This window comes from Haliotis rufescens, unplaced genomic scaffold (genome assembly GCF_023055435.1).
Source record: "Haliotis rufescens isolate VD_foot unplaced genomic scaffold, xgHalRufe1.0.p SCAF_13, whole genome shotgun sequence".
Lineage (NCBI taxonomy): Eukaryota > Metazoa > Mollusca > Gastropoda > Lepetellida > Haliotidae > Haliotis > Haliotis rufescens.
The window spans coordinates 4,582,329-4,607,613 of NW_025963813.1; the positions used below are offsets into that span (position 1 = coordinate 4,582,329).

The 25,285-nt window shown below is 40.1% G+C and overlaps 1 protein-coding gene across 4 annotated transcripts in view; it reads right to left on the bottom strand.

Moving 5' to 3' along the window:
- The window catches only part of LOC124152344, a 77,971-nt gene that overhangs the window by 19,399 nt on the left and 33,287 nt on the right, over positions 1–25,285 (bottom strand). For 2 of the 4 annotated variants that reach the window (XM_046525256.2, XM_046525259.2), the window contains exon 2: positions 21,693–21,798. The gene's annotated coding sequence lies outside the window, so the exon portion shown is untranslated. Of the gene's footprint in view, positions 1–11,391; positions 11,703–13,959; positions 14,354–21,692; positions 21,799–25,285 lie in introns of those variants that run through there. The other 2 variants (XM_046525258.2, XM_046525257.2) reach the window with 2 other exon arrangements.

Sequence of the window (25,285 nt, forward strand, 5' to 3'; positions counted from 1 at the left end):
TAAAACATCCAGATGGATTCTTGTTTTATGTCTCTCTATTGATTTCCGACACCTTCGACAGTTGCTATTGTCTGACCACCAGGTACACACAATGCAGGCTGTGTCTTGCTATGACTCCTGTGCAATTTTTAAAATGATTCACGTCTCCCTATTTGACCATGAGCAACCGATAATGTTTTAACATGAATCCTGGGGAGGTTCTTGAGGCTTTGTCTGCTCTTAAAGTCAATTACGAAATGAATATCAAATATTAACAAGAAAAGAATTCACAACCAAACACTAATGCATCCAAAGCTAAGGAAACAACAGCGTTAATTACACTTGAGACGATAAACACAATAGTTTCTAAACTGTACAGAGTATTTTGATTTTCTTTCATGTATTGCTTTGACGGGAATAAAAACATTCAAATTTCTGTTAAAATACTTCCTTAGACAAAATACTAATTGATGTCAAAGTTCATCTTTAAGACAGTTTTGTTAGCTTGTTTGTTGTTTAATGCTGCACTCAGCAATATTTCAGCAATATGACAGCGGTCTGTACATAATCGAGTCTTGAAAAGACAATCCAGTGATTGACATCAATAGCATCGATCTGAGCAATTGGGATATGATGACATGCATTAACCAAGTCAGTGAGCCTGACCACCCTCTTACGGCAGGCATGGGTTGCTGAAGACCTATACTAACTCGGATCTTCACGGGTGTCTAGAAGACAGTTGACTTTTGAACAGAATTCTGTATCACTTCATGAGATTCATTCATTGAATTACCATTCAATATCCACATCATTCTATTTAAATATACACTTGACATATTATTAGAATAAATTATGTGTGTTGTGGAAAGACATAAAAACTCCTTATCAAAAGTGGAGTAGTATATTTGTATCAGAACCATATGTGGACAATTTAAGGCTTCAGTCGTTTGTAAACTCTTTAACCCTTGGAGTATAGCAATTAGCCATCCACTCCACCCAACATTCAACCAATACACCATTCATTGGCTTTCCAAATGATCCCCCACAAAACCCCCACAAATACATACTTTATAAAACTCACCCTCCCAGCAACACTGCTATAAATTATCTTATCTTTATAATCTCAAAACAAAAATTACCCATCATGTTATCATGCAGAACCCCACCCCTCCCCCTACCCCATGCCTCAGCCTCCCCAAACCTCAATGGGTTCCCCTCTGTGTACTCCCCCCTCCCCCATGCTCACCTCCAGTCACTCCTCTTGACTTCAAGGCCCCCCTCTGACGCCAAAGGGCACCTGTCATTCTTCCTGCTCAGTGAAGCATGTCCACTACACCTGGCCTTGTCCAGTCTCATTAGCACTTAACGGTCCCTCCCATTGTCCCCCCCACTCCCTCTGTGTTATCTGTTATGGACAAAGTCTGCTTACATCATTAAATCAAGTTGTCTCTTTGTTGGGAATCTCTCACCACTTAATCACATTCAACAAGGGTGATAAACCCACTCATTGCAAATGAAGCAGTTTTTGTGTGTTTTTGACCATTGGCTTCCTGTATCAGGTGCCATTTGTTGTACAACTAGCCCTAGGTTCTAGGGTGGACTGTTTAAAGATGGACATTGATTATCAACAGTAACTCAAATGTTTTAACTCAGTACCAGCTTGACAATCCTTTTCACTTTTGAGGGGTCTTCTTCCTCATGACAATATCAGTCAGGACAAAATACAAAATCTAAAAACTTCAGGGAAATGTGTATAAGAGTGTTAAAATAAAACTGGACAGTTTCCTGGATACAAAGCTACAAATGTCAGCATAAGGCGATCAAAAGTACAGCCTAAACTCTTCAAACTGATTTCTCTGATGCAATTCCACAAAAGTACATGATCCTTGCTACTGTTCCAATGAGATGAACTGGAACAATTGTCATCGTCAAGACAAAGAGCATATATCCTATCCAAAACATAACATTAAGATTGACCATAACTTCTAAAGGTAACTCATAATTGTCTGACAGTTGGGCCTTTCATATTTTTTTAGTTGGTTTACAAAACTGTTGGCCTAAAAATCAGTGTAGATGGTCAGACATATTTCTTTAAAAAAAAATTAAATATATTTTTCATCATTTCTTACGAGAAGCGGTGATAAAATCTTGGGTGGTTATTATTTCACCTATTTATAAAACTCAATTTCCTTTGTCATTTTTTTCTAATAATTTTAGTTGTGTCATTTGGCTACATAGGCTGTTCTGTGTCAGTTTTCACAAAATGTCAAGAAGCCTCTATTTTGAGGCCTCCTAGTTGAGGTCACCCATCCCTATTCTGCACCAAGCTGGACATAGGCTTAATTCAACTCAATAAGTGTACTCTAATCGACTAACACCAGACCACCATGCATGGAACAAGGCCAGTCCCCCAGGACAAAGGTGTTACTGGCTCCACTAATTGAGATCACTCAGCTCCGACCAGCTGACAAACCAAGCCATGTGGAAATGGCACCTGCTTCAGCCCAGTCGGTCATTAGACCCGGACCGGACACGGACACCACTGAAACTGCTGCCCAGACTAAATATATCTCTCTATATAACATATACTGTGTAAAACATATTTTTAAATGCTTATGGTCAGTGCTCAGTGCCAAACCAGATACCTTCTGGCTCTACATAGTTAAACGAATAAGATAAAACTTCATCTTTGCTTTACATATAATCTTTATACATGTCGCAGAGCAGAGCAATGTAGCAAGCTAACCCTGAACACATGGGGCACCAACTATGACAGGTTTTTCTTCTGACCCACAATGTCCTTCTGAATTCTGTTTACAAATTTCAACCAAACAAAAACTGTTCCAAAATTTATCGGTAAAAGGAAGCGACATTGAACTTAAGACTTGTTGCTGAAAGAATGGCACCAAAGATGAATGTATGTCCGTGATTATACCTAACATGTTTCATAAATACTTAAATTATGTGTGTGTGTGTGTGTGTGTGTGTGTGTGTGTGTGTGAGAGAGAAAGAGAGAGAGAGAGAGAGAGAGAGAGCGTGCAAGGGGGGGGCTTGTCTTGCTACAAGCATGTTATTACTAAATATGACAACATATTTTGGTTTGTTTGGTCAAGATCAGTCACAGGCTGGTGTGATGTAGTTTAGAAATTGCTGACTGCGGTTAAAACAACACACATTCCAGTTATCAGCATATAACACTTAAAAAAGTGAAACAATTCAAGCATGCACCAAGCGAGCTCCTGCAATACATGAGTCACAAACATGTGTCTGTCTACGCAGACTACTGAAAGATATCCAGCTGTACTACACCCTGGGCCTGTTCCACGAAAACATCCTTGCGCCACCACTGAACTACCTGATTCAAACTTTGAGTGAGTGAGTGAGTGAGTGAGTGAGTGAGTGAGTGAGTGAGTGAGTGAGTGAGTGAGTGAGTGAGTGAGTGAGTGAGTGAGTGAGTGAGTGAGTGAGTGAGAGAGAGAGAGAGAGAGAGAGAGAGAGAGAGAGAGAGAGAGAGAGAATTTTATCTGGAAATTATCCAAAACAACTTCATGACAGCTATCACAACAAAAACTGTCCTCCATGATCATGATTATTGAGTATCACCTGACCATCCCAATTGTTGGTGCCAGCTTATGTACCTGAGGAGTTGTCAAGTGCCATGTTGGACAAGCCAATATATTTGGCGCTGACCTTAGAGTTGAACTAGCATTGGGATCACTATGTGGGCTGAGGTCTGGATCAGGCAGCCAGGCGGGCAGGTCACAGGTGCTCCCAATACATTAATTATTTAAACCATTGTGGTCATACAATCTCTGTTTTAGTCGCCTCTCTCAGCACTAGTTGGCTGTCATCAGTATTTGCCATTTAACTGGAGAATAGATTTCTCCTTTACTGCTTTTCACAATGGGTTCTAGCAAGCAATTTTATTTTTCCGTTAGAAATCGAGGTAAATTCTTTTCTCCAGTATTTGTTGCAACAACAATCCAAGGTTTTTCCTTCTATAACCACTTTGCTTTTTCCTTCTTTAAAGCTCACTGTACAAATAAAACATTCACTGCATAAGAAACGCAACACTACACCAATCACATTGTGAACCATTTCTGAACATATTTTAACAGGCAACATGTCAGTCATATTCTCAAACAAAGTCAGTAAAAATATATTTTTTAATTTTTTTTTCTTACTTCGCGTATTTTTTTGAATTTCTTCTTCCCACCCAGCCCCTCCGAAGCTGAGCAAGGAGATGTCGTACACACAGAACAAAGGTGTCAATGTCAACAGGTCAATGTCTAACAGCTTAACCTTGACAAAAGAGTATCATTGAACTAAGCATACATACTACTCAAAACAAGTTAAAGAACACACACAATTGGAAGGCTGTGTGTTGTAATATCCTCAAGCCAGATTAACTACAGACATATAAGAATGTGGTTTTTTTTAGTAGTATATGTTGTTTGAATGCATTAGCAAATGCATCTCAGTGCTATGCCAGACACACACCTGCATAAAACTACCTCACTGATTTATCAACACCTGCTCAAAAGCCAATGTTCAGCTCCAAGTCTGCAGCAAAATGTCGGTAAAAATTTCCAGATAAGAATTAAATATTTCCTAATTCACGCTGTGATTGTTATCACTAATATTACGGCTATATATAACAGATAGCCAATTTAGAAGAAGAGGCTTAAATGTTAATTTAACATTATTGCATTGAATGCAATGTTACAATTCAATCTTAAAATGCCTCTGAAAGTACGAACATAAGAACTCCAAGGTAAATCTCTGCTCCTTCAATAAGCATCTTGCTTACCTTGTTGCTATTGTTTGACCGTATGGAGTCAAACTACGCAATCATTATTTTAATAATGTCATAATTATCCCAACCTGAGAATAAACCCTATGTAGCCAGTTGTATGGAACGCCACCTCCACCCCCAAGATAATTATTATCTGCTTACCTGGACAGAACAAAGCCTGACGAGCACACACCTGTCTCCCTTTATCTTGGGAAACAGCTGATATTGCCGATACTAAGGGAGGGGTGGGATGGCAGGTGGGACTGTGTTATGGAGAAGGGGAAGTTGCAGTTGGATGGGGTTGGGTGTAGTGGGTGTGTGGGTGTGTGGGTGTGTGGTAGGGGTAGGGTGGGGTGTAGTGGGGGTTGGGTAGGGCTAGGGGTAGTGTGGGATGGGGTGTCCTGGTGAGCTCAGTCGGGGAAGGGGTAGGGAAAGTGTGGGGTGGGGAGTAGTGAGGATTGGGTAGGGGTCGGTGCATTGTGGGCTGGGTAGTGGTAGTTAGGGTTTGGGAGAAGTGAGGGTTGGGTTAGGGTAGGGATTGGTTGTAGTGCAGGTTGGGTAGGCGTAGTGTGCGGTGGGGTGAGATGAAATGGGATGAAGTGGGGTGAGGGTGGTTCAGAGTTTAGAGAAAGCGTAACAGAGTTATCAGATTGAGAACAATAGATTTCCATCTTATGAAATAATCTTGGAGGTTTTTCCATCCCACATGTTGAAGACCTTGTCTTCATAAACCTCCACTGTAACATTTCGCATCCCTAATGCAGAGAAGTAAAGGAAGAATTTCATATGATGATGAACAGGGATAATATTCCTGACCGTATCACACAGGGGGACAACAAGAAATGGCTACACTTATTGTACTTCTTTGAGAATCAAACTTGGTCTTGTACACACGACAAGGAAACTCTTGACCACTGGGCTAACTCCACTGATTCCCTTGAATGAACAAAAAGGCCCTGCGCTCCACATGGTTTATTTCTCTGGAGTGTTTTATTGTATGATAAACTATTCCCCCTCTTTGTTTGTTTTTCAATTTCTGTTCATTGCAGCACAGGATGCTGGAATGGTTATCGTTAGTTCAAGGGACATAACTCTTACATTTCTGTTATCATTTTTCTGATCATCAGTTCTTCCTTGGTCAAGTGGGCTCAAATTTGAATCAGAAGGAACAAAATGCACCTTACTTGATGTCAGCAGTGAAAATAGAAAAACACCAAACATCCATACATATACAACAAGTATTTGTCACAGAGTGACGAAATATCCCCCGCCTGTACACCATAGTACCAAATATGAAGACAATCCAGCGATTAGTTCTTGAGATATTGTGGCAACACCGTTTTCTAACTCCAAAAGCAGATTTGCCTGCTGTGACCTTGACAATGGGGTCAAGGTCACCAAAACCGACTGGTGTCTGCGGTGTCTGTATATACACCATAGTTCCAAATATGAAGACAATCCAGTGTTTAGTTCTTGAGATATCGCGGCAACACCGTTTTCTAACTCCAAAAGCAGATTTGCCTGCTGTGACCTTGACAATGGGGTCAAGGTCACCAAAACCGACTGGTGTCTGCGGTGTCTGTATATACACCATAGTTCCAAATATGAAGACAATCCAGTGTTTAGTTCTTGAGATATCGCGGCAACACCGTTTTCCAACTCCAAAAGCAGATTTGCCTGCTGTGACCTTGAAAATGGGATCAAGGTCACCAAAACCGACTGGTGTCTGCGGAGTCTGTATATACACCATAGTTCCAAATATGAAGACAATCCAGTGTTTAGTTCTTGAGATATCGCGGCAACACCGTTTTCCAACTCTAAAAGCAGATTTGTCTGCTGTGACCTTGAAAATGGGATCAAGGTCACCAAAACCGACTGGTGTCTGCGGAGTCTGTATATACACCATAGTTCCAAATATGAAGACAATCCAGTGTTTAGTTCTTGAGATATCGCGGCAACACCGTTTTCCAACTCTAAAAGCAGATTTGTCTGCTGTGACCTTGAAAATGGGATCAAGGTCACCAAAACCGACTGGTGTCTGCGGAGTCTGTATATACACCATAGTTCCAAATATGAAGACAATCCAGTGTTTAGTTCTTGAGATATCGCGGCAACAAACAGGTGGGACGTACGGACGTACGTACGGACGGTCGTGAATACTATATCCCCCGCTTCGCGCTTTCGCGCAGCGGGGGATAATCAAACCCAGGCACTAGGTCTTCAGCAACCCATGCTTGCAGTAAAAGGTGACTATGCTTGTCGTAAGAGGCAACTAACGGGATCGGGTGGTCAGGCTCGCTGACTTGGTTGATGCATGTCATCGATCCCAAGTGCGTGAATCGATGCTCATGATATTAATCACTAGATTGTCTGGTCCAGAGTCGATAATTTACAGACGCCTTCATATAGCTGGAATATTGCTGAGTGAGGCGTTAAACAACAAACCAACCAACCAACCACACCAAAAGCTCAACGTTTTATAAACTACAACAGCTATAGCCAAACAAGCAATTATTCAACCCATCCATTCCTTGACCCAGATTCTCACTTTGTTCACTTTCAAAGGACAGCCATCAAATATTGTATAATATTTATTAACTCTGCAAAGCTGGATGCACACAATGGTCGGTGCACATTTAATCTTGCAAGCATTGCACACATCACTGCTGAAGCGTTGCACACATCACTGCTGATGCATTGAGTACAGCCTGTGATATGCGTTGAGATGTCACTTAACCTCAGAATATACACAATCCAAACATTAATTATTTCCCTATCTGACATGTATGTTTAATTTGGTTGATCACAAAGGGTGAGGAAATGATTGATTTTAACACAACTCCACTCTATTACCTAACTGTTTTTTTATGTCAGACTTTTAACTACTGCTGCAACAACATTTAGATGGTTACACTACACCACCTAACTTCCTCCCTGAGTCATAACTGATTGAGTGAGTGAGGTGTGGTCCTTAGTAAATGTTGAGTAGCATAGCTTGTTAATGTTTGCCACTTCGGTGAAACCCATAAGCACGAATAAGATGCAGAAACTGACACAAATATATCAAATACAGCCCATGCAAGTCGATAATGTTTGGCAAGTCTTGATTACTGCAGTTTCTGAAAATGAAGCGAGTGTCTGGGCTCCTTTTTATTAAATGTTTATTAAGATAATTTAACAACTGGTTTTTTTTCTGTACGATATGTTCATTTCAGAGACTAGATGTTCGTCTAACGTCTTGTATTCAAATCTTCTATCAGTGAATCCTAACATGTGAAAGAGTGACAACGCTGCACACCAAATATCAGTGTCTTACCTACACAATAACATGGTGACCTGGGTCAGAAAAGGTCCTTAACACCCCAGACACATAAGAGTCGACTAAACTTGTGACAAGGTGCTGAGCGAAAAGGTGCAGCACGGGTCACTGTACTACAATGGCGTTGATCCAACTTATGCTTGCTGTCCATCACGTTTGCCTGGCCCGGACCTGAGTAGGTATTTGGAATATTGATGACTGCAGCATTAAACAACACTCACTCACTCACATCAAATTACGACTTCGTTCTCTTTAGAGGAATATCATCAATAACATATCTGAGCAAGCAAGAACCCTCCGCACCATTCCAGCGTGAGTGAAACAAGACTCCACACTGCTTTAACAATTCAAACCTGACCTTTCAAGTGACAGAGCATATCCATTCACACTGGATACATTATTAACTGCTAGGAGTTTAATTGCTTGTGTAAACCACCCCTCCGACCTATATACCATACATGTCAGACTGGCAAGTCTGTTTCTTACCCAAAATAAACAAAGGCAAACTAATTGTCACTGCCTCATTAAACTGTCCGACAACAACAAATATACCATACATAAAACATCTAGACTGTATGAAGAACAATAGCCTTGAAATACCCCAAAAAACCTGCCATTCTCTCTCCCCAAAACTCATGCCCTTCTATTCACTCACCTTTGCCCTTCTATTTCCCGGCCTACTCATGCTCTTCTATTTCCCAGCCTACTCATGCCCTTCTATTTCCCCGCCTACTCATGCTCTTCTATTCTCTCCCCTGTGCCCTTCTATTCACTCACCTTTGCCCTTCTATTTCCCGGCCTACTCATGCTCTTCTATTTCCCAGCCTACTCATGCTCTTCTATTTCCCGGCCTACTCATGCCCTTCTATTCTCTCCCCTGTGCCCTTCTATTCTCTCACCTATGCTCTTCTATTTCCCGGCCTACTCATGCCCTTCTATTCACTCAAATATGCTCTTCTATTCCCCGGCCTACTCATGCTCTTCTATTCTCCCCCTTTAGCCATTCCATTCTATTCCCACCCCATGCCCATCTATGCCCCCCCACACGCCCTTCTATTCCCCAAACTTAGGCCCATTCTATTCCCCCCAGACCCTTCCTCAACACTGCCATATACCCACTTCGCCCTATACCAGACCCTTCCTCAACCCTGCCATATACCCACCTCGCCCTATACCAGACCCTTCCTCAACCCTGCCATACACCCACATCGCCATATACCCACATGGCCATATACCCTCATCGCCCTATACCAGACCCTTCCTCAACCCTGCCATATACCCACATTGCCCTATACCAGACCCTTCCTCAACCCGGCCATATACCCACATTGCCCTATACCATTCTCTTCCTCAACACTGCCATATACCCACATTGCCCTACACCAGACCCTTCCTCAACACTGCCATATAACCACATTGCCCTATACCATTCTCTTCCTCAACCCTGCCATATACCCACATTGCCCTATACCAGACCCTTCCTCAACCCGGCCATATACCCACATTGCCCTATACCATTCTCTTCCTCAACACTGCCATATACCCACATTGCCCTATACCAGACCCTTCCTCAACACTGCCATATAACCACATTGCCCTATACCAGACCCTTCTTCTACTCTGCCATATACCCACATCACCCTATACCAGACACTTCCTCCACCCTGCCATACACCCACATCGCCCTATACCAGACCCTTCCTCAACCCTGCCATATACCCACTACGCCCTATACCAGACCCTTCCTCAACCCTGCCATATACCCACATTGCCCTATACCAGACCCTTCCTCAACCCTGCCATATACCCACATCGCCCTATACCAGACCCTTCTTCTACTCTGCCATATACCCACATCACCCTATACCAGACCCTTCCTCGACCCTGCCATATTCCATCATCGTCCTATACCAGACACTTCCTCGACCCTGCCATACACCCACATCGCCCTATACCAGACCCTTCCTCAACCCTGCCATATACCCACTACGCCCTATACCAGACCCTACCTCAACCCTGCCATATACCCACATTGCCTTATACCAGACCCTTCCTCTACTCTGCCATATACCCACATCACCCTATACCAGACACTTCCTCAACTCTGCCAAACACCCACATCGCCCTATACTAGACCCTTCCTGCCTGCCCTTTACCTAACCCTGCCTCCACATTTCCCTATACAAGACCACACCTCACCCTGCCACCTACCCGTCCCTGCAGCCTGTACATAACTTGTCTTCCATGCAACTCCGGTATTTGTTGACAAGAATTTTAAAATGTCAAATGTTGACTTGAACTATTGCAACATCATTGTCCCATATTGTCCTCCAAGGCAATACTGTAATATTTAATATTAAACTTACATTAATGGGGAAGTGGTGTTGCAATCCTTGAGGCTTGCTGCTATGGTATATGAGTAAGTTCCCCCTGAGACTCTAATTTCAACATTACTATTATGCCAAGGACTCCTTGACTTCAATGCTAAACTCTTTCACAATTTTCAGTACATGTTCCACTGCAGATGAATTCCTTAAAACCATTTCCAGATAGTTCAACTTTTCAACATGATACTAAGTCATTGACACTTCCAATTATACCCTGTTCACCAAAGTTCACCAAAGCTAATTTAAGTGCATTGTGTAGATACTCTTGTAAGGATGCATTTGGGTAAAGATACAAAATTTAGTGATTTCTACTCTGAACATCCCAATGACAAGTGTATGGGCCAAACATCCATTATGAGAAAGAATGTTCTAATTTATAAAATATTTATAAAAAAATCTGAAATCGTAAATGTTTCTTTGAAAAACACAAACCAACAAACCAACCCAACCCAACACTGAAAACGTATCTATTTTATAATTACAAGAAAATTATAGAAAAAAATGTTCTACATTTCACGTCATTCCCCGCTTCTCCACCCACATGTAACCCCCTCCCTGGCATCATATATTCTGGTCACCTTGACAACACCTCCTCCTCCCCATCATCACTCACTCCCTCCTCCAAGCCATCAATACCATTTCGACAGGCGACTCAACTTCAACACTTTACAAAATGGACTACACCTACAGTGGCTCAAAGACCCCCATTTGTTTAGGAAATAGGCTTGCTGTAGACACAGACCCTGTACCGAGCTCGGGGTCAGATGGAAGAAATCATCTCCCTGTAGCCTGGCATTGACATGGTGGCCGGTATACACACTGATATACACAACTCCAGCCGTCATACCTCACGATATTATACACCAGGAACCGGGGAATACGCAACACAGTCGGTTTGGCTACATACTTACCCAACTCCACAACAGACGGCTGGTCGTGTCAGTCAGTCGATCGAGGGTTGTCCTTGTTTCACGGTTCACACTGGTATTAACACACACGGTATCTTATCTCACAAGCTTCATTGTAATACATCCAGAATCGGTGAAAAAGAACAAATTTTATATTCCATCCACCACGGTTACTCCCTGCTCTGGCTACGGCTAATTCTGTTCTGGGGCGAAACAAGGATCTGTGACTATCAGCCTGAATGATTAAGAATAGCCAGTCAGGCGGGACGCCTAACATTTGGTCGTGTGGAGGGTTAATGCATGGATAAACATACCCAACACAATGCAGGAGGCTCTGTTAGCGAGAGAACCATGGAAGGGGGTCAAGATTACATGCACGCTGTCAGGGCACATCAGCCATTGTGTTTAAATATGTCCATCTCGTAGGGGATTAAATGCTAATCTGTTGTCTATTAAGTTTATGGAGTCCACACAATCTGTGAAAACAGGCCATTGTGGTGTCATGTTTCTTTGGTAATATACTGACTTTTTCCATATTTCAGTGAAATCTGTTTCAGTGGTTATATGCCATTAATTAATACAATGGGTTATATACCATTTATTACATCAAACAGAGTTATAAACCATTGATTAATATCTGTAATGAGTTATATACTATTAATTAATATATACAATGGGTTATATGGCACTAACTAATTCAAACAGTATGTACCATTATTTAATAACTCAAACTGAGCTATACACCATGAACAAAACAAGACATTTTTTTGTTCCATTACTAAATACATACAATGGGTTATATACCATTAAAAATTTCAAACAGAGTTATAGCAGTAATAGATATATTGATAAACCATTAATTAACTGTATACCAAGGCTCATGTACCACTAATTAATTTATAAAGAGTTATATGTTATTATATATTATGCATGATGGTCATAAAACCAATTATTTTACCAGTCATAAATAATTCAAACTTTGGTTCAGATACTATTTTTCTACAGTTTAAAGCAAATATTTTAAATCATATATAAGTATATTATATATTGGATAACTGCAATGGCACAATGAATGAGTCTGCAGCAGATCCACTGGTCAAAGAGCGAGTGACAAAGTGAGTGAGTGAGACAGTGTGTGTCAGAGTGAATGAGTGACCGAGAGAGTGTCCAAGTGAGTGAGTGAGTGAGACAGTGTGTGTCAGAGTGAATGAGTGACCGAGAGAGTGTCCAAGTGAGTTAGTGAGTGAGATGAGGTATCATGAGCTCAACTTGTTTCTGCTGGGAGCAGTTTTGTATTCCAATCAATTTCTCATACAGATCATGAAACAAGAAATCCCAAGCAAGTCTACATTATTTTGGCAAGTCTAGATTTGCTCGGTTTATGAAAAAGAAGAGCTTTCTGGCTTTTTGTTATTATTTAATAAAGGACAATTTAACAAACAATATTTTCATTTCAGAGACTTAAGGTTAGTCCATATTCAAACACCAAACTAACTTACACAATCAACTTCCTTGTAGCAGATCATTAATCACTGTTTCCTTGTCTTGAGCTACTCATAAGGCAACCACTTTAGCCTTCCTCTCAGCTAACCCCATTTACCACCCCAACCCCCACCCCTCTCTCCCTCTCCTCACCCTCCAACCAACACATATTGCTCAGATTTACCATGTTTACCCAAGCATAACTTGCATTTTCAACATGGCTGGCCTATTCTGTCTACATGTTAAATGATACACTAAAACTTAAAGTACAATGACTTTTCTGGCTGTTGTCATGCACTGATTCATCCTAGGGCCAGGATGACACTATGCCTGACACGAAGGTGCTGCATGTGATAACACTTAACACTACAATACTGCTGAACACTGGAAAAATACATCCTGTTTCAGACTTGGGAGGAGGTGACGAGGAGGGGAGGGGGAACAAGAAATCTGTAACCACATCCATCTCCAGAAATTTGAACATCCTTTACTTCGATGACTTTCAATTTTCATATCTGCAGCATAATATATGCAGGACTTTTCCAAACAAAAAGATTGTTTGATAAGTAAGATAAAGATTTATCTCCTTTCAACGAGAAACCACTAATCAACCACGTATTAATGTATGAAATGACACATTATTTTACTTTCCAGAATATTTTTCAAAATAAGTCCCCTTCACATCATCTGTCTTTATGTTCAATCGTTATGGAGAATAAACTTCAACTGCAAACAATACTTCAAATATAACCTGTTCTAAACTTTTAATAAACATTTATCCTTTTTTCCATATTTCTAAAACTAATCCCTTTCCAAAATAACAAAATAGAAATGAAAATTAATGTAGAAATAAGACATATAGTGAAATGAATCAAAAACCTTTAAATTAATGTGACTTACAATCAAATATGGATAGTTTCCCCTAAATTGATTCACTTACACCACTCTCCCTCAACACCAGTACAATAAATTCCCTGAAATTGCCGAGCAGACGACAACCACCAAGGGAGTTAACTCTTGGTGAGGCAGCTTCCTGGCTGCTGGCTGAGAGGGTAGAGAGTGGATTGTTTACACAGTCGAACAGCCTACCTTACTATCTCACTTGACCTGTGTTCCGCTTCACAGAAATAATCGGTGCAAGGTCCAGACAAGCTACCTTCCAGCTGACATTGCAGCGTAGCCTGGATTTTTACTGTTCCAATTTCCTTGACACAGACGGTAAAAGCAGGCTATCAGTAAAAAACAATCGTCTGCTGTTCTCTATCAAATTCCTGTATGTCAGTGAGCCACAATCTCCACTCAGTCTAAATGGTACACCACAAATTCTCCACTTATTTTCTCCAGTGGTATCTGTACATTGCCTCTTTGGCTTGACAGAGTATTTGTGAATACAACTCGTCCCTCTATCTCAGCTCAGGGACTGAGCTTGCCGGGACTAAAATAAGAGTGTTACCGAATGGCATCATGTTCCGCATGAGCTGCTGTGCGAAATAAGCAGGAGGCATTTCAGAAGCGGCCAGGCGTGAAAAACCAGCGGCTTGGAAACACCAGGCTATTATGCGAATCTCTGCTGCGTCATTAGTGTTTTCGCGATCTTTTCAATATCATGACCAACCCCATGCAACCGTCTAGAATACCGTTTCTCTCTATTTTTTTTCATCATTCTTTATTGCTTAAAAAAGGACTGTGACAATTCATCTGCGAAGTAAAATTCTATAGATTCCCTGCAGATGCAATTCCATGGACGCATTGTCGTCTAGCACGGCTTTCAGCCAACCACGCAGGTTCCATAAATTCTCGTCAGATAATTAACGCTAGCCCAGTGCCTGCAGACAAGCATGAAATACCTCTATCCTTTTTCGTCATGGAGGAAAAACAACTGCAGCTACTAGGTGAAGCAGCAGCCCGATCGTGACAAATCTGCAATCATGTCATGAAAGGCTCCCAGACCCTTTCTATAAATTCTAAGGAGGATGCAAACGATGCATGCTCGGGAGACCTTTTCAAGATAGATAAGCTCAAGGCTGAACCACGGTGCAATTTAGCGAACCTTGGTTTCCGCAACCCCGTGGTGGATTTGGGCTGCAATTTCTGCGAGATGAATTAGTCAATTGTGGCCGGCTGACATGTGAAGAAACGGGCCACTGCACACCGTAATGGGAGAATCAATCGCACATAAAATACTGATATTGCCCGCCAGCCCTTCTACAACGACTGACATTGCCTTGCTCGAGTCACGCGCATAATAAGTCTCCGCTACCCAACGGCACGCAAGATGGACTCTGAGACAAGATTCTTCCCAGTGCCCACTATTTTCATAATTACTCTCCCCTAAAAACGACATTAATTCCACAAACAAGACAATCAGAGGAAGGCCTGCTATTTCTCCTCATCAACACCTTGTCCCAACACTCTTGTTACTGATAGGTAGGGGTGCATGGTTACATTCTTGTCAGTTCTACCGCATTTCATCTGATAAAGTCTTTATGACCTTTGACTGTTTTGCATCCTATAAATCTAGTAAAATCCTGGATAAATATTTATTTTTGTATATTTGTATACTTATCCTGCATAACATTCTCCATTGGTAAACTTTGACTGCTTTGTGTAATAACCTCCTTTCAAAACATAAAACCTGATTAAATTTCAGCTGAAAAATTTCTATTTGATAAATAAATTTAAAAACAAAATAATAATAATTTGACAAATATATACGGTGGGCAAATGGATTCATAATCAAGGTGGAAGGCATGATGACAAAAGAAATGATTGAAGGGGTGTCTGAAATGTTTGAAGTAGACTGTAATTAGACTTAAATACAAAGATAAATACACTTCTACTGCATTTCATTTCATAAAGGACTTCCTCCATTCTTAAAATTTGACTGCTTTTTATATAATGGACTCCTTCATCCATTTATAGCTCCCAAGTTTAATCTCATAAATTCTTTCCTTTGTTCACTTCAACTGCATTTCCTCAAATTAACTTCTTTTTTACTTCATAAATTTCCTTATTAAGCAGACATGTATTTCTACTATTTAAGACAAAAGCGCCATAATAGCATTCTAGGTACAAAAACTCACTCCATCTAAACCCAGGTCAGATTGACTAAACCACCCTCCTACAGCAAGTAAAGAACCCTTTAAAAGAATGATCAAGTTTTGTTGCCAGAAGTAATTGTCAAAATATTTTAGTTTGTTTGTTGTTTAACGTCACTCAGCAATATTCCAGCCAAATGACAGTGGTCTGTAAATTTTCAAGTTTGGACCAGACAATCCAGTGATTGACATCATGAGCATCAATCTTCGCAATTGGGATACGATGACATGCATCAACCAAGTCAGCGAGCCTGATCACTCAATCCCATTAATCGCCTCTCATGCATAGTCGCCTTTTAGGGCAAGCATGGGTTGCTGAGACCTATTCTGACCCGGATCTTCACAGGGTGTAAAATCATATGTATAGAAAAGGTTTTGTCAAATATATTTTTATACAATAAAACGCTTGATTCTGAAATGCCCCAAATCTCGAAGTCTCTCACAATGTAGTGTACCACATCCTTTCACAATTATTGAAACTTGATTATAAATGAACTTGGTGTCTCCTTAGCATGCTTAGTTAACAGAACCTAATTTGATGTTGTGTATGACTTCCATTCTCTCCAAACACCAAACAGAACTCATTGTAACTCATCAAACATATATGACACATGGTCAGCTGCAGCATCATCAAGCTCTTTTTGTAGCTCTTCACATATGTACAAAGCAGATATTTTACAAACATTCAAACAGGGGTTTTTTTATTAAAAAAGAAAGAAATATAATACTTCAAAATATATAAAGATTTTTTTTATTTTTTTTACTGAAAAGTTTTGGCATCAATATTATTCCAAATCAATTTCAAACTTATTTAAGTCTAATTTTTATCACTTTCATTTATAATATATGAGCACTTATTTCTGAAAATTAATAGAAAAAGTTCTGCAAATGTACATTCAAAATCAACAAAGACATTGCGACTGCGTTCTGTTTTTCCCAGTCTACCCAAACTCATTCATTGTATGGAACTGATCAGATTTAACACATACCAAGTATGCTCCATCAAAACTCTCCTTGCGTGTAGCAAGATTGAAACATTATAGCCACTTCTATCCAAATGTATGGCACAGTTTGGGACAAATTTCAAATGATGGATATATTTAAATAAACAATAATCTGTAATAAATAGACAAACAAATTCTTCAACAACTTAGAAAATTGGTGGTAACAATGATCTCAATAAGACCAAAAGTTAAGAAAAAATGTCCTTTCATTCTGTGCAGGAATTTGCCAGCAACTTTCATCAACAGAAACATAACTATCAGCACATACCAGATCATTTTGTTTAACATAAAATCAATTTTTCTGTTCTTAATCCTACACGTTCATCTTTAGCCACTAATTAGCAAGACAACAAATAAAGGAACAAATGGATCTCCTCTGTCCAAGGGCTTACAGGAAATGGTGGCAGGCACACGGTTCCGCTGTCGTGGAAATGTTTTCGAAGAGCGGAACGGAACCCAGTACGGTGGAACTGGCATAATGCAGTGATCAGTTCTGTCTGAGGCCTTGTAGGGGTGTGGGGGGCCTTGCAAGGGTTTATCTACAAGGTATGTCATTTGGCAGTCTCTGCTTAATGGACTTTGTCATAGGTATAAGTTTTTATTTTTTTTTATTTTTATGAATAAATAACAGGAGTAAATGCTAGCATATTTCACAGTATGAAAGAAAACAACATAAATATTTGATACTTCAACACACATCAAGTGTCCCAGATATATAGGAGATTTTCAAATGAATTATGGATTCACAACACCCATTTAGTCTGTGATATTTTGAAAATTGCTTACAGACATTTTATGAGCTTCCCTGATGTTGATCAGTTTTTTTAGATCCCTGCCCTAGCTGCCCTAGCTGCCCTGCCCTGCCCTGCCCTGCCCTGCCCAAGATCTTTTTGTTGGGTCTGTAGTATGTTACGCACGAGATGTGTCTACCACTCTGAATCGCCCACTTCATATTCATATCATTACGTGTAAACATGGATGGACTGTAATCACCATGTATTTCTGATGGGACTGTAAATAAGCATTTCAAATCATCATGTGCTTGAGATTGTGGACATGTTTGGTGCTTGAATTCATATCAATGTCTTGTAAATAGTTACAGAAGAACTTTGACAATCTATGAAACACACACTCAAATTTACTAGAAAGAATGAGAGCAGTTGGGGCTTTTGAAATAGATTGTAATAACCAGAATATGTTATATTCACGTTTGTTTTAAATAATTTCCACGGTAAGGTTGAATTTGGTGATTACACAATGTTCTTCAGTGTAATAAAGTCTGATCTCAATAATTTGCTTGGTGCATTTGGAACTTGACAGAGTGAAAATTCAACTGAGTTTAATCAAGCATAAAATCTTCTTGGGTTCGCAGTGTGCCTTAGCACTACGACTGTCGAAAGTCTATGCTAAGGTATGGGAGTTACGATCACCTTTGCGCTATAAAGATGGCTTTGTACAATGGCACCCTGACCAAGTGTTCCTTACATAGACGTGGAAGTTCACCAACCACACAATATGTCCACATGGAACTGTCAAGAGAGAGTCCTTGACACCCAGGGCAGATATATTCCCAAGACAACAAGAGAGAACCGAAAACCCTCGCAATCACCAAGTCACCAAGTCTGACCATCCGATCCTAAAATGGACTCTTTATGATACAAATACAACAGTGGGACATCCCCCGGAATCTCCATAGGGAGGACTATTGCTGCAGTGATAAAGAGGACTATTGCTGCAGTGATAAAGTGGACTATTGCTGCAGTGATAAAGTGGACTATTGCTGCAGTGATAAAGAGGACTGTTGCTGCAGTGATAAAGAGGACTATTGCTGCACCGATAAAGAGGACTATTGCTGCAGTGATAAAGAGGACTATTGCTGCAGTTGATAAAGAGGACTATTGCTGCAGTGATAAAGAGGACTGTTGCTGCAGTGATAAAGAGGACTATTGCTGCAGTGATAAAGTGGACTATTGCTGCAGTGATAAAGAGGACTATTGCTGCAGTGATAAAGAGGACTATTGCTGCAGTGATAAAGAGGACTATTGCTGTACTGATAAAGGGGAATATTGCTGCACCGATAAAGAGGACTATTGCTGCAGTGATAAAGAGGACTATTGCTGCAGTGATAAAGAGGACTATTGCTGCAGTGATAAAGAGGACTATTGCTGCAGTGATAAAGAGGACTAGTGCTGCAGTGATAAAGAGGAATATTGCTGCAGTGATAAAGAGGACTAGTGCTGCAGTGATAAAGAGGACTAGTGCTGCACTGATATAGAGGACTATTGCTGTACTGATAAAGGGGAATATTGCTGCACCGATAAAGAGGACTATTGCTGCAGTGATAAAGAGGACTATTGCTGCAGTGATAAAGAGGACTATTGCTGCAGTGATAAAGAGGACTATTGCTGCAGTGATAAAGAGGACTACTGCTGCAGGGATAAAGAGGACTAGTGCTGCACCGATAAAGAGGACTATTGCTGCACCGATAAAGAGGACTATTGCTGCAGGGATAAAGAGGACTAGTGGTGCTGCACTGATAAAGAGGACTATTGCTGCAGTGATAAAGAGGACTAGTGGTGCTGCACTGATAAAGAGGACTATTGCTGCAGTGATAAAGAGGACTTGTGGTGCTGCACTGATAAAGAGGACTATTGCTGCACCGATAAAGGGGAATATTGCTGCACCGATAAAGAGGACTATTGCTGCAGGGATAAAGAGGACTGTTGCTGCAGTGATAAAGAGGACTGTTGCTGCAGTGATAAAGAGGACTGTTGCTGCAGTGATAAAGAGGACTATTGCTGCAGTGATAAAGAGGACTATTGCTGCAGTGATAAAGAGGACTGTTGCTGCAGTGATAAAGAGGACTGTTGCTGCAGTGATAAAGAGGACTGTTGCTGCAGTGATAAAGAGGACTATTGCTGCAGGGATAAAGAGGACTGTTGCTGCAGTGATAAAGAGGACTGTTGCTGCAGTGATAAAGAGGACTGTTGCTGCAGTGATAAAGAGGACTGTTGCTGCAGTGATAAAGAGGACTGTTGCTGCAGTGATAAAGAGGACTATTGCTGCAGGGATAAAGAGGACTGTTGCTGCAGTGATAAAGAGGACTGTTGCTGCAGTGATAAAGAGGACTGTTGCTGCAGTGATAAAGATGACTGTTGCTGCAGTGATAAAGAGGACTATTGCTGCAGTGATAAAGAGGACTGTTGCTGCAGTGATAAAGAGGACTGTTGCTGCAGTGATAAAGAGGACTGTTGCTGCAGTGATAAAGAGGACTGTTGCTGCAGTGATAAAGAGGACTGTTGCTGCAGTGATAAAGAGGACTGTTGCTGCAGTGATAAAGAGGACTATTGCTGCAGTGATAAAGAGGACTGTTGCTGCAGTGATAAAGAGGACTGTTGCTGCAGTGATAAAGAGGACTGTTGCTGCAGTGATAAAGAGGACTATTGCTGCAGTGATAAAGAGGACTGTTGCTGCAGTGATAAAGAGGACTGTTGCTGCAGTGATAAAGAGGACTATTGCTGCAGGGATAAAGAGGACTGTTGCTGCAGTGATAAAGAGGACTGTTGCTGCAGTGATAAAGATGACTGTTGCTGCAGTGATAAAGATGACTGTTGCTGCAGTGATAAAGAGGACTATTGCTGCAGTGATAAAGAGGACTGTTGCTGCAGTGATAAAGAGGACTGTTGCTGCAGTGATAAAGAGGACTGTTGCTGCAGTGATAAAGAGGACTGTTGCTGCAGTGATAAAGAGGACTGTTGCTGCAGTGATAAAGAGGACTGTTGCTGCAGTGATAAAGAGGACTATTGCTGCAGTGATAAAGAGGACTGTTGCTGCAGTGATAAAGAGGACTATTGCTGCAGTGATAAAGATGGTCAACTTTGTTCCAAATTTCCAGTATAGGTATAGACAATAAGCTCCAGTGTGGAACTGACACATTGTAACTATTTCATTAGGTACTTGTCAACTGTTAATCTCATTAAAAGCAAGAACTTTTACACTGTCAAGATGTGACAAACCCTCTATAGGTGGTCACAATAGTTGCACCTTCTGATCAGCCAGTTGTTTCTAAATTCTTGGTATGTGAAAAATAAAGGCAACACTGTGTGTGTGTGTGTAGATATTGTATTCAGTTTGTCATTGCTGAGCGCCATGGAATCTACAACTGAACGGTGTAATAATGAGATAACACCTGTGTTTTGTGTGTTTTCTTTTCACAAGATTGAAGGTTCTTAATAAAAGAGATAAAGAAATGAATCAGATTTATCTGAGAAAACTGACATCTGCTTTGCTCAAGAATGCACACAGCCTTTATTTCGATTGGGTGGTCAAAATTTGATCTTGGTGGAGGTGCATTGAATCGTAATTAAAAGGCAAGCTCTGATTTTAATGAGATACTAGATTTACATTAAATCATAAAATATTAGCAAATAAAATTTTGCCCAGAGTTCCATTTAACAAGTTTGGCCAAATTATTGACCAGTGATACAGTGCTTGAGTGGAGCATCTTGCCTGACCAAATTGTTGACCCCTGATACAGTGCTTGATGGGAGCATCTTGCATGAATCTGAAGCCATACTTACATATTACATATTTCAGTTTTAATCTGGCTCCTTGTAAAATTGCCAGGCTCCTAAAACATTGCTTGTCCTAGCAGGAAAAATACGTTCGGGGCCTGGTGGCTCCCTTGGAGATAATGAGACTTTGAGGAGGCATGACTTACCTTTGTGCAAGGGTCGAGACAACATGGGCACATTAGAAGAAGACAGGCTTGTTCAGCGTAAAGATGGAGGTTTGAATTGTATCTGTATCCAGAACCGGTTTTAAATCTGGAGTCAGAAATGAAGGAGTTAATCGTGAGTTAAGAGAGGAAAATAGAAAAAAATAAATATTCTCAGGGTAATATGAGGTACATTTCCTAAAAAAGAAATCCTGAAAAAATAATCAGCTGTAAAATACAAACAAACATGTCTTCAACATGTTCAAAATAAGCATATTTTCAAACAAATAGAATATTATAAATTTTAATTTATCCTTGCAAAGACCAGGCTCTATTAAACAACAGCAACAGTTGTGTCATGTCATGTGGACCCGTGAAGATTCCGGGGTAGAATAGGTCTTCAGCAACCCATGCTTGCCGTAAAAGGTGACTGTGCTTGTCGTAAAAGGCGACTAACAGGATCGGGTGGTCAGGCTCGCTGACTTGGTTGATGCATGTCAACGATCCCAAATGCGTGGATCGATGCTCATGATATTAATCACTGGATTGTCTGGTCCATACTGGATTATTTACAGACTGACGTCATATAGCTGGAATATTGCTGAGTGCGGTGTTAAACAACAAAACAACCAACCAAACCAATCATGCCATGTGGGCAAGGTCACCAAGGAGCCAATTCTGGCTATATGAATTACATGATAGTTGAAATGAAACAAATTCAAATTGACAAACAAAGAAACTAACTCAGCAGTGTAGAGTATCTGGTGTCACAGCAGTCATCACTTGTTTGTAAACATAATGGTCAGGTGGCTGTGTGTTCTACATCCAAAATACACTGGTTATTTTTTTAAAACAAATTTGTTTATTTTTCAAAACATTTAGTTTTTTTAGTTGTTTTTTTCAAAATTTAACGTGACATGATATTATTCTTTTCTGTTATAACAGAAAATAATTGCAATGTGTTTATAATTTTAATAAAAGACAGTCACAGACTGTCCCTACTTGACAAAAACACATATGGTTTCATTTAAATGTGGTACGCAATTTCTACATGACAATCACAGACATGGTTTTGTTTAAATGTGGTACGCCGTTTCTACATGACAATCACAGACATGGTTTTGTTTAAATGTGGTACACTGTCCATACATGACAATCACAGACATGGTTTTGTTTAAATGTGGTACACTGTCCCTACATGACAATCACCGACATGGTTTTGTTTAAATGTGGTACACTGTTTCTACATGACAATCACAGACATGGTTTTGTTTAAATGTGGTACACTGTTTCTACATGACAATCACAGACATGGTTTTGTTTCATTGTGGTACACTGTTTCTACATGACAATCATCGACATGGTTTTGTTTAAATGTGGTACACTGTTTCTACATGACAACCACAGACATGGTTTTGTTTAAATGTGGTACACTGTTTCTACATGACAATCACAGACATGGTTTTGTTTAAATGTGGTACACTGTTTCTACATGACAATCATCGACATGGTTTTGTTTAAATGTGGTACACTGTTTCTACATGACAATCACAGACATGGTTTTGTTTAAATGTGGTACACTGTTTCTACATGACAATCACAGACATGGTTTTGTTTAAATGTGGTACACTGTCCCTACATGACATTCACAGACATGGTTTTGTTTAAATGTGGTACACTGTTTCTACATGACAATCACAGACATGGTTTTGTTTAAAATGTGGTACACTGTTTCACTATGTTTAATGTCATGCCCAGTGCATGGAATAAAGCACCCAATAATAACTATCAACATCATCATCATCATCATCATTATCATCCACAATGGTCATCCACTGAAATCATATCTGAAATCAAAATAAACTGTCGCTGGTACAAAACAACAATGAACTGTTCCTCAAAGTCATCCAAATTTGTTCTGGTAATGCATTGTACAGCAGCCTGTTGTATGTCTTATGCATGACTGACCAATCTGTTTACAAGGCGAGGTCGAACCCCTAACACACCATCAGGAACTGAGCTATGATCTCAATAAAACTCCATACATAACAACGAATGAAACTAATGCCGTAAAATTGGGTACGCTTTTATGTTGAGGCCATTAGCGGATCATATTAGCTAATGTTTGAACAAAATTAACCAATAAATCACACGACATTTTAAAAGCTCTCGAATTAATTCAAATTACAGGATTTCGATCGTGGGATCAAATTCCACGCTGTGTGAATGGGGGAAAGCTCACCTGCTTGACTCGTCACTAAAACACCACGTTAGGGCTCAGTGCATAGAACCAAGCGAGAGGGTATATCTATTGGACACAATCAGAGCGTGCAAAATCCGCAATTTTTTCATGGTAATTGCAAAGGAGACACACCTTGTGGAGATCGTGTTGATTACACAATGGTGACTGGGAAACGTGGCGGCTGATCCTGTTACCGTCTTGCTCACCTGGACCGACACAGAAGTCATAAAAGCCAAAAATGTGTTTGTAAATACAAACAACCAGAAATGATTGTGCATAGACACTTTGCAAGATTTGTCAGTATCCCTGATAGAAACACCCAAAGTCTTTACGCATGTCGACTTGATGATGATAATAAACGTAAAGTTTTGTTCGAAGAAATTGACACATTTAAAAGGTTATGAAATCCCAAAGGTGTTGGAAAACTTAACAACAAGCAAACATACTTGTGTATACATTCTTTGTAAGTTTTGTCAGTATCACTCTGATTATATCATTTAAATTTAAAGTCCTGACTCCAACTGAACATTAACATTAGCAACATAAAATTTAAACAAATATCATAATTTCATAGTTATGAAATCCCTCATGACTTTGAGACTAAATTTTAACACCTTATAACATTATAAACATCTCAACTTTTTCAAAAGAAATTGTGAGATTGTGAGAATAATTTTCTTTGTATAGTTTTGTAAGCATGGTTTGTTACAACTGGTACTGGTACGTATAGTTCTGTCACGGATGTTTTGTTTGTATACTGTATAAAAGTTAAGGAGCATGAAATATTGTTACCAGAGGTCCAGAAAATTTAAAATCCCAATCGGACATTTGCATTTAGGCAACGTCCCCTTCAAATAGCGTATTTTAGTACGACTTTTCACACACATTACAACTTGTAACATACAGTGTTCCCTCGTTATTGCTCGCTTCAATATAGCGCTAAGTAGGTTATAGTTCGCGGTAAAGCATGGCTCCCAAAATTTAATTACATTTTTAATAAACTCAAGCCTTGGAGAGCAGGAAATACATTTTAAATGGTAAATCATCATGTCTAGTGATGTTTTATATCAAATTTCATACTTTTATTGACCAGGTTGGTTATACCTGTTTATTCACCTGAATTCGCTGAAGGGATACGATAACGCTCATCAATTATTTGGACCCCGTTTGTTTTTTAAAATTTCCGGACAGAAAAATTTAAATGTCTGGTAAGCAATATTTCACACCGGACATTTGAGATTCCCAATCGGACATGTCCAGCGCATATGACCGTTTCCGGACCCCTGATTGTTACATCCCATACACATGGAAAGAAGCTCAGTGTTTGCTGAAAACAAATATAGCCAAAAATATT